This window comes from Protopterus annectens, chromosome 3.part1 (genome assembly GCF_019279795.1).
Source record: "Protopterus annectens isolate FY-2018-M chromosome 3.part1, PAN1.0, whole genome shotgun sequence".
NCBI classification, from domain to species: Eukaryota; Metazoa; Chordata; order Ceratodontiformes; family Protopteridae; genus Protopterus; species Protopterus annectens.
This window is the reverse complement of record NC_056732.1, coordinates 960074025-960087494: the sequence shown is the minus strand read 5'-3', so window position 1 is coordinate 960087494 and position 13470 is coordinate 960074025.

The following is a 13470-nucleotide window of genomic DNA, read 5'->3' as shown; positions in this document are numbered from 1 at the left end:
TTTAACAGCATGCATATTAAAGCTTACTTGCATCTTACAATCTCAGACAAGCTTACCTCATGGTCATGAAAGCATTGTTACTTAAACACGGAGCAACAGGGAAAGCAACAACATGCATAATAAGAAGCATAAATCAACAGTATAAAAATATGACAAAAAATCAGAACATTTTGCAAAATCAAGGACAGATGAAAACCACTATAGTACTTGTGTCTACCTTGGATGGGGGGTACTCTTCACACCTACAGTGCATAACTGCTCCTTGCCTTGCTTGGACACATCCAGAGTCACTACATGGGGGAGTGGGGGTGCAACAAGTATGTCACAATTTGAAATGTCTCTGGCTGACGGTGATGGCCCTGACACATTTGTCATACCTCTCAACCTCAGAGCAAGAAATCTAGACAAAACCATAAATAGAAGTGGGACAAAGGCCCAAAAGTAAGGACAATTTTTACATATTGCTCTTATAAACCTAGAAAGATAATATAATAGTAGGTCTTGCATTAGTATGAATTTTCTGAATGGTATGAAATCTGAAACTCAAATGTCTGTCATTATTTTCTAACTTCAGTCTTTAAAGATTTGCCACTAATTTGCTAGAAAACCAGAATTTTATGAAAAACGGACCAAAAATGTGATGCAAAAATATAAAATAGCCACACAATACAGCTGGGAACCTGTCAAAGAAGGGAAACTTTTTTAAATATTAGTACTGTTAAGTTGACCAGATGACAAAATAAGAGAATCTACATGCATTTCTGAAATAAAAGTAATCTATAACTCTGATTATTACTTTTATTAATTGTAAACCCTACACATTTTCTTCCAAAATTGCCATTTTACAAAGGTATTATTAGGGGGAGAGCAACATTTTGAGCCAAGCCATGGACAGTTCAGAGGTTGGGATATAACTAATTCTATAATGTGATTTATTTGCACATACCTCTCAACCTCTTAATGCAGGAAATCTAGACAAGGCCAAATGTATTGGGGGAATATATAGATAGTACTAAAAATTACTCTTGTATAAATTTAGACAGTTGATACAATAACAGGTATTGCTTTAGCATGCATTTTTCTGAAGGGTATGAAGTCTGAAACTCAATGCCTGTCATTATTTAGTGACTTCATTCCTAAATGATTTGCCAGAAAACCACACATTTTATGAGGAATAAACCAAAAATAGGAAACAAAAATCTATTCATTCTTCAGAAATCTGGAGAGTTGATAGGTGTAGTTCAGCAGGGGCTGTCTTTGAGTTTGCTGCCCTTCCCCCCTCACAAAATCATGGTTGACTGGTGCCTTCCCCCTGCAGCCATTCCAATGTCCCACTACTTGGCTATTTCACCCCATTTACCATAAACACTGTAATGTGCATACTGCTTCACTTCTACAATGATTTGGATTTCATTTAAAAGTTTTATTTTACATTTTACAGCACAAACACTAATAGACATCTGCTAAACAAAGCAATGCAGTCTAACAATGAAAATAGACTTAGCATTAAAACTTCTCTGCCCTTGAAACTCACATTCATTGAAACAGCTTTGAAACCCACATTCCAAGAAAATACATCTGACCAGTGGCAGATAAAGATTAACTTTGGGCTGCTTTCAAATCATAGGCCCCTTGCACAAGAAACATACATGTGTTCTTTGATACACCTTCTTGATTGTATTAAATTATATGCCTTTTATAATACAGTACAGTTTTAGAGGGTGTTTTAAATTTATTGTTTTGAACATTTTTCAAGTAAACAATGAAACAAAATGCTTGCACCAGTAATGACAAAATTGCTCAATTCAGAACATCTCCATCATAAAAGTCTACTCAAACTTCTACAATCCACCAGTATCAGTCAATATGCACAATCTCTGTAGACGTAAAAGCCATCTAAATAATTCCACATTAAAGAGATCCGTAACTAATGAAGAGGTTGCTGCTAGCAAACAACTTTATATTTCATTGTTTCATCTACAAATAAAGTGCCTGTTGCTCTTGAGGAATAAATTGTCTATATTACATTAAAAAATGATAAGCTAGTAATATTGCAACAGGGAATGGATGGCAAACAGATAACAGGTTCATAGTTACTAGGTATATCCACCAAAGATGACATTTTCAGGACTGCAGCATCCACCACCTTTAAAAGTACAACACAGTATAGTATCAGTAATGCATCTATATACTGTAGGAGTAGAACCCACAGCCTTCTGCATCGAAAGCAAGTACACTACCTGTTACTTCTCTTCCCCTGAAGCTCTTAGCTCCTTATAAAATCCACTCGACACCCAACTGTATCTCTCAACTTTGCAGCACATGAGCACAAGAAATATGGAAAATGGTAAAATGTATTGGGGGGGGGCACAAGCCCAAAAAACAGGGACACATTTTAAACATTGCTTGTATAATCTTGGAAAGCTGCTAGAATAAAATGCTGTGCTACCGCCAGGCATTTCGCTGCCAAGGCTTGAACCCAAGACCCTGTGCACTACAGTCAGAGCAACACACCACTGTGACAAATCAGCTGTTTCTTGAAAGACAGGAAGACTGCAACTTAAATGGCTATCATTTAGTGAATTCAGTACTCACCATAGCTCTCAACCGCTTAGCAGAAAACACCTGGACAAAGCAAATAATGGGGGAATACAGCCCCCAAACATATTCAGTGAATTCAGTTCTCACCACAGCTCTCAACCTCTTTGCACATAAAACCTGGACAAAGCCAATAATGGGGGAATACAGCCCCAAAAATAGGGACACATTTCAAATATTAATTTTATCAACTTAGAAAATTGCTAGAATAAAAGGTTTTGTGTTACCATGTACTTTCTGAAGAATATGAAGTCAGAAATTCAAATGTCTGTCATTATTTACTGAATTAAAAATCCAGAAAACCACAGATTTTATGAGGAATGAACAGAACAAATATATGAGGCAAACATCTGAACACTTTTCACAAGTGGTGGTGAGTAGAGAATTCAGGCTCTTGCTACCTGCACCCAAGGTACAGGGTTTGAGCCTACTCTCTAGCCTCCAGTTATAGTTCACTGGGGCATTTCACACATGCACACACACACACACACACACACACACACACACACACACACACACACACACACACACACACACACACACACACTGAAATCTTGCCTAACCTCTGTTCTAATGCACACACCCACTGAAATCCTGCCTAACCTCGGTCCTAATGCACACACACATTGAAATCCTGCCTAACCTCCATCCTAATGCACACACCTACCTTCGTCCTATTTGGAGTCTGTTTGAAATCCTGCTGCAATCCATAACTGCAAAGTCCTTGCTGCAATCCATAACTGCAAAGTCCCAACAGTTCCAAGTCCCCGTGAATACATAAAAAGTCCCCACACTGAGCACACATGCTCTGAATCCAGCCTGCAGTTCCGAGCATGCACAGACTGCAGACGTTGCAGGCTGATCCACTTCCAGTCTATGCAGTTGTAACTGCATAAACTTCTGGGGCATCGATAGACTGATGCCTTCTTTTCTAATCCAGACTGGTTAAACAGCAGTCCAGATATGAGCTCCGAGCACACATGTGCAAAGTTCTGGGACTCACTATTTATTTTTTATTTTGTTTTTTCCTGTTTTACAGCTGGGGGGGTTGCAGTCTAATAGCATGAGCAGTCACTGACCAAGATCCCAATTAATAGTGTGGGCATTCAAATCCAGCCAACATAACATATTCAACCTTCCAGAAGTCTCATGATGTTTTATGAAAAAGTCCATACTTTCAGTCGAAATTGAGGGTTTCTATAAAAACTAACAACATTTAGAAAACTGGTAAGCCTTCCATTCCAAATGAGACTATCTCAGAATTATAGCATTTAGACAACAGTAAAGATGTCATCCTTTCCGTTACTTGGACGGACACATCTGCACCATTCCTATCTACATGGTAACTGAAAGAGAATCCAAACCCCATAAGGTCAATAGGGTTAATTTATGTCTTTAGATAGGTTTTTAGGTCACTGTTATCACAGAAACATCGATATCTGCTTCAATATTCAGCACCTTCAACTCAAGAATTTTATTACTAAGACTTCTAGCATTGTATAACAAGAAACCAAAATCAACATCCAGCATCAAATCTAAAGACTGAAAAGTTCTGTTTCTAAACCAATACAAACAACCAAACCAAAAACCACCTCCAGAGGAAGCCTTAATAGGCAAAAATAGTAAAATGAAAAAAAGGCTTCCACCACAACGAAAAGTTCACAGAGAAATTCTGTTAAAATGTAGGCTTTAATAAAACGAAGAAATAAAAAGCACAAATTGTGCTATTCAGGTTGCAGGTCAAACAGGATAAGCACTTTCAGTTAAAAAACCTTCTTCAGATCCTAGTGTGTAGGCCTGACTTACTGCTATTAAATAAAGATCCTTAATTGCTCAACCAATCACATACAGCATTCAGATGCATGCCTTCCTTAAGCCTCCAATTCATTTCTTAATTAGGCTTCTCTCTTTCAAAATAGGTTTAATAGGAACTACTCTGTTGAGCCCTGGAAATAAATTAGCTCTGAGGTTCATGATCCATTTGCTTTCTTCCTTTTCAGTTTTGTTTACAATGTCTCCTCCACGGAGGTTAGTAGTCACATTTGAGATAACCATAAAGCTAAATGAATGCCCTGGATTTTCATACACATGTCCATATAAAGCATTGGATACCACTTTATTCTTGATGTCTAACAGATGGCGAAGTATCCGTTCCTTAAACTTTCTATTGGTCTTTCCTACATAATAGGCTTGGCACAAATTACAAGTGCCAATGTATATAACATTCTTGGTGTTGCAGTTAGCAAAACCAGAGTACTTATAGCATTTGTTAGTTACCGGATGAACAAAACTGTTGGAACATTTAATGTGGCTGCAAGCTTTGCAAAAGCCACATTTCCAAGTTCCTAACCTATTTCTTCCTTCTGTACTCTGCTTGTTAGGTATTCAATCATAGTTGCACAATAAATTCTTTAAGTTCTTCTTGTTTTTATAACCAAACTTAGGTGTTTCCCCTACAATGCTCTTAAATTTATTGTCAGCAGTTAAGACTGGCCAAAATTTCGATGGTTTCACGGACATCAAAGGAGTCAGTGCTGAAGGTCATCATGCATCTGAGACTGTTGCTGTTCCCACCTTCCATCACATCACTCTGCTTCCATTTCGAGTAGTACGGTTGCCCTTTGTTGTATCGAATGGACATTACTTTGCTTTTACTCATGACTAATTGTTTTTCATTATGACCTCTTGAAGCAAAATTCTGTAATAGTCTGTCTTGTTCCTGCAGAAAATCATCATTGTCAGTACAGAGCTTGGATATCCTGGTCACTTGATTTTCAACAATATTCTGAAAAACATGTCTCGGGTGCATGCTATTGTAGTATAGCATATGGTTCCTCCAGTTTGGTTTCCTTAATATAGTGGTGCAGATTCCTTTGCTTTTATTCATTGAAATTCTCACATCTAAGAACTCAATCTCATTTGCTGATGTTTTCACTTTGAATCTTAGAAAGCTAGTCGTACTTGTTAAATAGTTGACAAAATCATTTAGGCATTGCATACTGCCCTTCCATAGGAATATAACATCATCCACAAATCTATTGTAAAAGATGATGCATTCCTTCCATTCATTTTTTGTATCCATTTCCCATTGCCTTTCCCATTCAGCTAGGACTATATTGGCATATAAACCAATCTTTGATTAATTTTTCAAGTTTCCAACACTGCATTTCATTTATTACATAACCCACGTGGTAACTATCATTTGCAAAATATCCGGTACTGTTAGTCATATAAGACCAGACAGAAATGTAACCATTCTGTATTGTCATCATGATTCTCTTTATCATGCTGTTTAAAGAGATCAACATTTTAATCCTTTTATCACCATCTCTTGCTAAAGGCATGGTCTCCCCAAAAGTTAACTTCACCCCATTCTCAGAAAAAAGATTACCAATTATCCTGTGTTCTTTCACATTTTTAGCTGCTAGAATGCGCCTCGCATCATTATATCCTGACAACATACAATATTAAAAATATCACGGTTCTAAATTAGTATTTGTTGTATCTAATTCATAACATCATCAACAGGCAACCACTAAGAGATCCAACTGTAACACAACTCATGTTAACTCTATATGGGTAATTTTTAATTCCCTTGAGCACAGAATCACCTGTCACTAATATGTGTTTATTACTTTAGCTGTTAGTACAAGGACAGCTTTGGATATAAACATGTTCACAGATGCCAATCTTTTGAGTTTTAGGGACACCTGTATCAGCTGCCAAACTTCTGCCTCATTGATTTGGATTAAAACCCTGGTATACCTAAAACCTCTCTTTTACTTCTGTCTCTTCATGCAGTACCTGTAATTCCTCATTAATCTTCATTTATTATTCATCCATTTCATCTACCCCCCAATGTAAATATGCAGATACTGTTTATGCATGAATTAATTTAACAAACTACTGAACTAGTTATCTATAGTGTCATAGCTATGTATGTATGCTTTTTTTTACAATATGAATGTTCTTTATGTACTGCGTGTCCTGTCAATTTATGTATCATATGAGTAATAAGTCTTTGCTGTTGCTCTGAGTGCTTTTATGTGGAGCTTTTCTCCCCGGGCATCTGCTGAAAATGGACATGTATCCAGTCGGACTATCCCAGTCAACAAATGTAAAATAAATAAATAAAATAAATAAACTACTGCATTTTCAGATTATTTGTCTAGTGTTATATTGCACATACCTTCTAAATTTGTTTATATTGTATGACTTGTAGATATAATATGGTGTATATCACTACTGATGTTTCACTGCTTTTACATTAAACTTGCCATCTTGTTTTCTGTTGTAATTACCAGCCTGTATCTAAAATGGGTTTTCCATGGATCATTACATTACTGTGTAAACAAACATAAACACAGTTTATACCTCCATAGTTGACCACCTCCCTACATTGACCACCTCCTTAAGCTGACTTAATTTTCATAGACTAGACATGCACCACATGTACTCAATGGAAGACCAGCATCTCTATATTGACCACGTCTGTAAGTTGTATCCTCACCAATTTCATTGTGAGACACAATATTAATTTACCCTCTATAACTTGACCAATTGAGTTCACTCTACACCAGTAGGTAGAATGTGTGGGCTTTGCCCCTTTGCTGTATTATTTTTTCTATAGTACAAGTTCTTTTTCATGTTTTATTATTGACACATGTTGGATTAGGCCTAATACCCTATTGTTTATAAAGTGCTGCTGAAGATTTTTTCAACGTGAAGGACGGGTCTGAACTGTATCCTACAATTGCTGAAAAATTTTACAGTCAAGACATGCTGGCCCAAAGGAAAGAACTCAAAGAGCTGACATTGGCAAACAAGATTGCTCTTCTACATTTTCTGGAAAGTAGCAGCCAAAGAATGACAGTGGAATATTTTGGTGTTATCAAGCCCACAGTTAGCAACATCCAAAAACATAATCATGCATACTTGGAGATATATGGTAAGGAAAAAGGAGGTGTACAGTGGAAACGGATGAAAACTTCCATCACTGAAGTCAATGAAGCCACATTAAGCTGGTTCAAACAAATGAGAGGAGTTAACACCCAAATCTCTGGGCCATAGATCCTAGAAGTTGCCAAATAATTTGCACAGGAATTCATGGTGGCAGATTTCCAAGCATCAAGTGGTTAGCTCAAGAAATTTAAACTATGACATGAGATCTCCCAGAAAGTCCTGTGTGGAGAATCCAATAAAGATCCAGTACAAGTTGTGGAAGAGTTCATCAAAAAGTTCCCGAACTTTTGCCAGAGGCTTCAAAGATGACAACATCTTTAACGCTGATGAGTGTGGACTCTTTTTCAAGGTGATGCTTGACAGGAGCCTTGTCATGAAGGGTGACAAATGTTAGAATTGAAAACTTTCTAAGGAACAGTTCACAGTTATGCTTTGTGATAGCGCAACTGGAGAGAAACCAAAGCCCTTGGTGATTGGTAAATCTGCAAAGTGATGCACATTTAAGCCCGAAGACCTCCCCGTCACTTGGATTTCAAACAAATGTGCTTGGATGACTCATCCCCTATTTGAGGAGTGGGTAAGGGGTATTGACTGAAGAATGAAGAACTGGTCTATTCTACTGACAGTAGACAACTATCCTGGCCACCTGCAAGTGAATGATCTCACAAATGTGACACTGAAATTTCTGCCTCCAAACACAACCTGAGAAATCCAACCTATTGACCAAGTCATCATCAAAACATTTAAAATTCACCAGCGAGCCCAGCTCCTGCAGTGGATCATTACTAAAACACAAACCTGTGGTCCGCCTGTGGAAGTATCTTCATCTGCTACATCAGTTGATGCTCTGGATGCTGCCCTCTGGATCAGTTCTGCTTGGAATACAGTTCAGCCAGAAATGATACAGTAGTGTTTCAGGAAAGCTGGATTTGTCACAGCCCAAGAGCATGATGTTTTGGCCCCATCAGACAGTCCATTTCCTATGGCAGAATTTGAAGGATTAGATTTTGAAGGTTTTGTTTCAATGGATGATGAGGTAGCAACCTGTAATGAACCTGACCCAGAAGCAATTTTCCAAGTGATACTGACTGAAGTACAGACCAGCATAAAAGTGCATGAAGCAGGTGATGAAGTGAAAGAAGCAAGTGAGGATGACACAGAAATTGCAGAGACTTCAAAAGAAGAGGATGTCAGGCATCTGATAATGCAGTTGAATTCATTTGCTGTGGAAAAATGTCCAGAAATGCTGAGTGGTGTATCCAGCATTGAGGGTGCTTTCTCCACTTATCTTTGTAATAAGAATAAGAAACAGACCAAGATTGACTCTTTTTTTCAGAAAGAATGATTAAACCATGAGAAAAGAGTAAATGTATTGATTTTGTATGATACTGTATGTATGATTTACTGTGTTTTGATTATGTATGATTTTGTATGATATCGTCTAATAAAAGCTGTACAAGAAAATAAAGTGCATGTATGCATCAGTACAGTAGGCCTAGTTCCTTATGTTGACCACCTCTGTATGTTGACCAGTTTGTTACAGTCCCTTGAGTAGTCAACTTACAGAGGTTCTACTGCACATATATGAATGAATGAATAATTCATTAAATAAATTAAGCCATTCATTCATTCATTTATACGTGTGTATATATATATATATATATATATATATATATATATATATATATATATACATATATATATAGATAGATAGATATACCTACATTTATTTATTTTATTTATTTTATATTTGTTTACCAGGGAGGTCTGACTGGACAAAGCTGTCCGTTTTCAGTGGAGGCTGAGGGAGAAAAGCTCCAGAAACAATTGCTAACATACTATACATAAGATATTTGCATGAGTTTTGTGGATTACACATACAGATATAATGTATAGCATATATATATATATATATATATATATATATATATATATATATATATATATATATATATACATAAATGAACAGTATATATAAAATCACCAGCCACATGTGCATGTCTGTTACTTGACATCAATATATCTCATGACAGCAATGTTAAGCCTGCCTCAGTGAACTGCACAGCTTTCAATCCATGAACATGCCACGGCATAACCTATTTCTAAAACTTATGTAATTTTCATCATTGCCATGCTTTGCTTAAAAAGGGAGGCCTTTACAAGCAAACAAATAATAACAAAAAATATGTTGCATCCTCCCACATCTATATTCTGCAACTTTTCCTATTCTTCACTGTACTGCTTTGCCCACTCCCTGTCCATAACAACTCTTTCAAAGTACCTACCACTATGTTATACTTGGGCTGCTTGTGTTGTATAGTGTGAAAACCCACACACATTGCATCAACCACCACAATACACAACATACATGTTTATATGAATCTAGCTGTGATAATCATTGTGGTCATGTAGTTATACTGTGAGATGTTATCCCATCATTCAGCCCAGTCATGTTTATTTCCATGTTACAATATTAAACCAAGTACGATGTTGATGATGATGATGATGATACAGGTGATGACTGCTAGCTAGCAATGTATCACAATCAACATATTTACATGCTTCTGTGTATGTAGGGCAGGTTCTCAGAAATTAACACTGTACATAGCAAAGGTCCCATATTCATGTAAGATGCAGTATGTTTTAAAAGTATACTGTGGTCCTAACTGCATTAAAGAGTTTGTGCAGTCACTTACACAGTTCCCCACGTTTACATGTTTACACCTGCTCTGTATGACTCACTCATATAAGTCATTTGACTCTTTACCTTGTTTCTACATTAGAAGTGCTGGTTATAATAAATGTAACTGTTACAGTATTTATCTTTTAAGGTGAATGTGATTGCATTGATTTGAGGCTGTATTTCTGCAACAGACATAGCATGGTTAGGATCAGTTGTCTATCATGCAGATACAGAAAATCATTTAATGTGTACACTGTATGCTAACTGTTTGTCTCTATCTCTGTCTATCAGTTTTATGACTATTCCTCTACAAAAACATAAGAAAAAAATAAGTGACATCATAACAGTCACATAAATCAGTGTCATATATGTTTGGTTTATACAGTATTCAAAACTGTAATGAATATCACATCATCATCTTCTTTCAGCTGTTCCCGTTAGGGGTCGCCACAGTGGATCACCTGTTTCCATTTTTTCCTGTCCTCTGCATCTTGCTCTGTCACACCAACCACCTGCATGTCCTCTCTCACCACATCCATAAACCTTATCTTAGGCCTTCCTCTTTTCCTGTTACCTGGTAGCTTCATCCTTAGCATCTTTCTCCCAATATACTCAGCATCCCTCCTCAGCACATGTCCAAACCCATGTAATCTTGCCTCTCTGGCTTTGTCTCCAAACTGTCCAACCTGGGCTGACCCTCTAATATACTTATTCTTAATCCTGTCCACCCTCGTCACACCCAGTGCAAATCTTAACATCTTTAACTCTGCCACATCCAGCTCAAACTTCTGCCTTTTTGTCAATGCCACTATCTCCAACCCATATAACATAGCTGGTCTCACTACCCTCATGTAGACCTTCCCTTTCACTCTTACAGGTACTCGTCTGTCACAAATCACTCCTGACACTCTTCTCCACCCACTCCATCCTGCCTGTACTCTCTTCTTCACCTCTCTTCCACACTCACCGTTACTCTGAACTATTGACCCAGAGTATTTAAACTCATCCACTTTCACCGCATCCTCACCATTCTTCTATCCTCCCTCTCATTCACACACATATATTCTGTCTTAGTCCTGCTGACCTTTATTCCTCTTCTCTCTAGAGCATATCCCCATCTCTCCAGGGTCTCCTCCACCTGTTCCCTACTCTCACTACACATCACAATGTCATCTGCAAACATCATAGTCCATGGGGACTCCTGTCTGATCTCGTCTGTTAACCTGTCCATCACCATTGCAAATAAGAAAGGGCTCAGAGCTGATCCTTGATGTAACCCCACCACCACCTTAAACGCATCCATCACTCCCACCGCAGACCTCACCGCTGTCACACTACCCTCGTACATATCCTGTACCACACTTACATACTTCTCTGACACTGCTGACTTCCTCATACAATACCACAACTCCTCTCTAGGTACCTGTCATATGCTTTCTCTAAGTCTACAAAAACACAATGCAACTCCTTCTGACATTCTCTGTACTTCTCCATCAACACTCTCAGAACAAACATCGCATCTGTAGTGCTCTTTCCCGGCATAAAACCATACTGCTGTTCACTAATCATCATGTCCCTTCTTAACCTAGCTTCCACTACTCTTTCCCATAACTTCATGCTGTGACTGATCAATGTAATCCCTCTGTAGTTACTACAGCTCTGCACATCACCCTTATTCTTAAAAATCGGTACCAAAACACTTTTTCTCTATTCTTCAGGCATCCTCTCACTTTCTAAGATTTCATTAAACAATCTGGTTAAAAACTCCACTGCCATTTCACCTGTGATGTAATGAATGTCACATATTGGTGTTAATACATTCAGATAGCATAACGCCAATAGTGTGAAACCTATAGTTGTTATGTGACACATTTGCTAATGCTATAGATCTAGTAAAATGCTTCTAAATTCATGCATATAGTGTTATTAAAGAACAGCTTTGGTATGCAGGTAAAGGGGAAGAATGTCCTGGAAATAATGTAAACATGTACATAAAAACAAATACAAAACATGATTTTAAAACACCATGTGAAAAGTAAACATAATTTTAAAGGCAGCAATCTCCTTGCACAATTGTATGTATGCATTTTTGTCCCCAAACCAATCATGTGCTCTCTCTCTCTCTCTCTATGTATATATATATATATATATAATATAATATATTTATATATATATATATATACACACACACACACACATATATATATATATATATATATATATATATATATATATATATATATATATATATATATATATGTATATATTATATATAGATATATACACATATGTGTATGTGTGTTCTAAATCTAAGGTTGCACAACCCTGTTTTGTTACAAAGAGATTTCAGTACAGGAGCATGATGGGATTTTCATTTTTATCCCTAGTGATGAGCAACCTTTAATTTAGAATACATAGTTAGAAAAGTATGGAGACACAGCCATGCATGTAGGTGCAAGGAGCCTACCCCATGCAACATCATTGTTTATGTGTTTTCATCATGTCTTGTGTTTGCTTTCATATATATGTTTGATATTATTTCAGGTTTTCTATTCTCACTCATTTCATTTTCAGTCATTTGCAACTTTCAGTATGTTGTTTTCAGCTGCGATCTTCAGCCATTTTCCCTTTTACTATTCATTATGGGTGTGCACATGCTCCCTTTTTAATGTCATATTCACAGGGTATTTCATCTGTTTGATTTAGATCACCTTCATATCTATACATCTTGTTTAGTTTTACAGTCAGTACACAACTAATACTTGACATTTGGAAAGGTCTAGATCAGTACAGGTAACAGTTGGTGACTAGAATATCTAATATCTATTTACCTGACCTTAGCATTTCTTTGCTACATGTGTTACACACTTTCATTCATTTATATATTTCTGACAAATATAATTGGTTGCAAGTTTAGCATTTTCCAAATTTACTTTTAACCACAATTATTTACTAAGAACATACATATGTACTATTTCACATTTCCATTAAAATGCCTGTATTGTTTAAAATGTGTAATAACATTTTACAGAGTTTGAGGTCATACTAGTAGATAGTGAAGCAGAACGGAAGCGATCCATTTAATGCAGTCAGATTAATCACCAGTACTTGACAATGATATATTAGTAAAATAAAAGGCATTCCTTCCACTATGCAGGCTTTTCTTTAAAATAGATTTATGCTAATATGCCTTTCTGTAGTACTCCCTAAGTCACTAACAAAAAAAA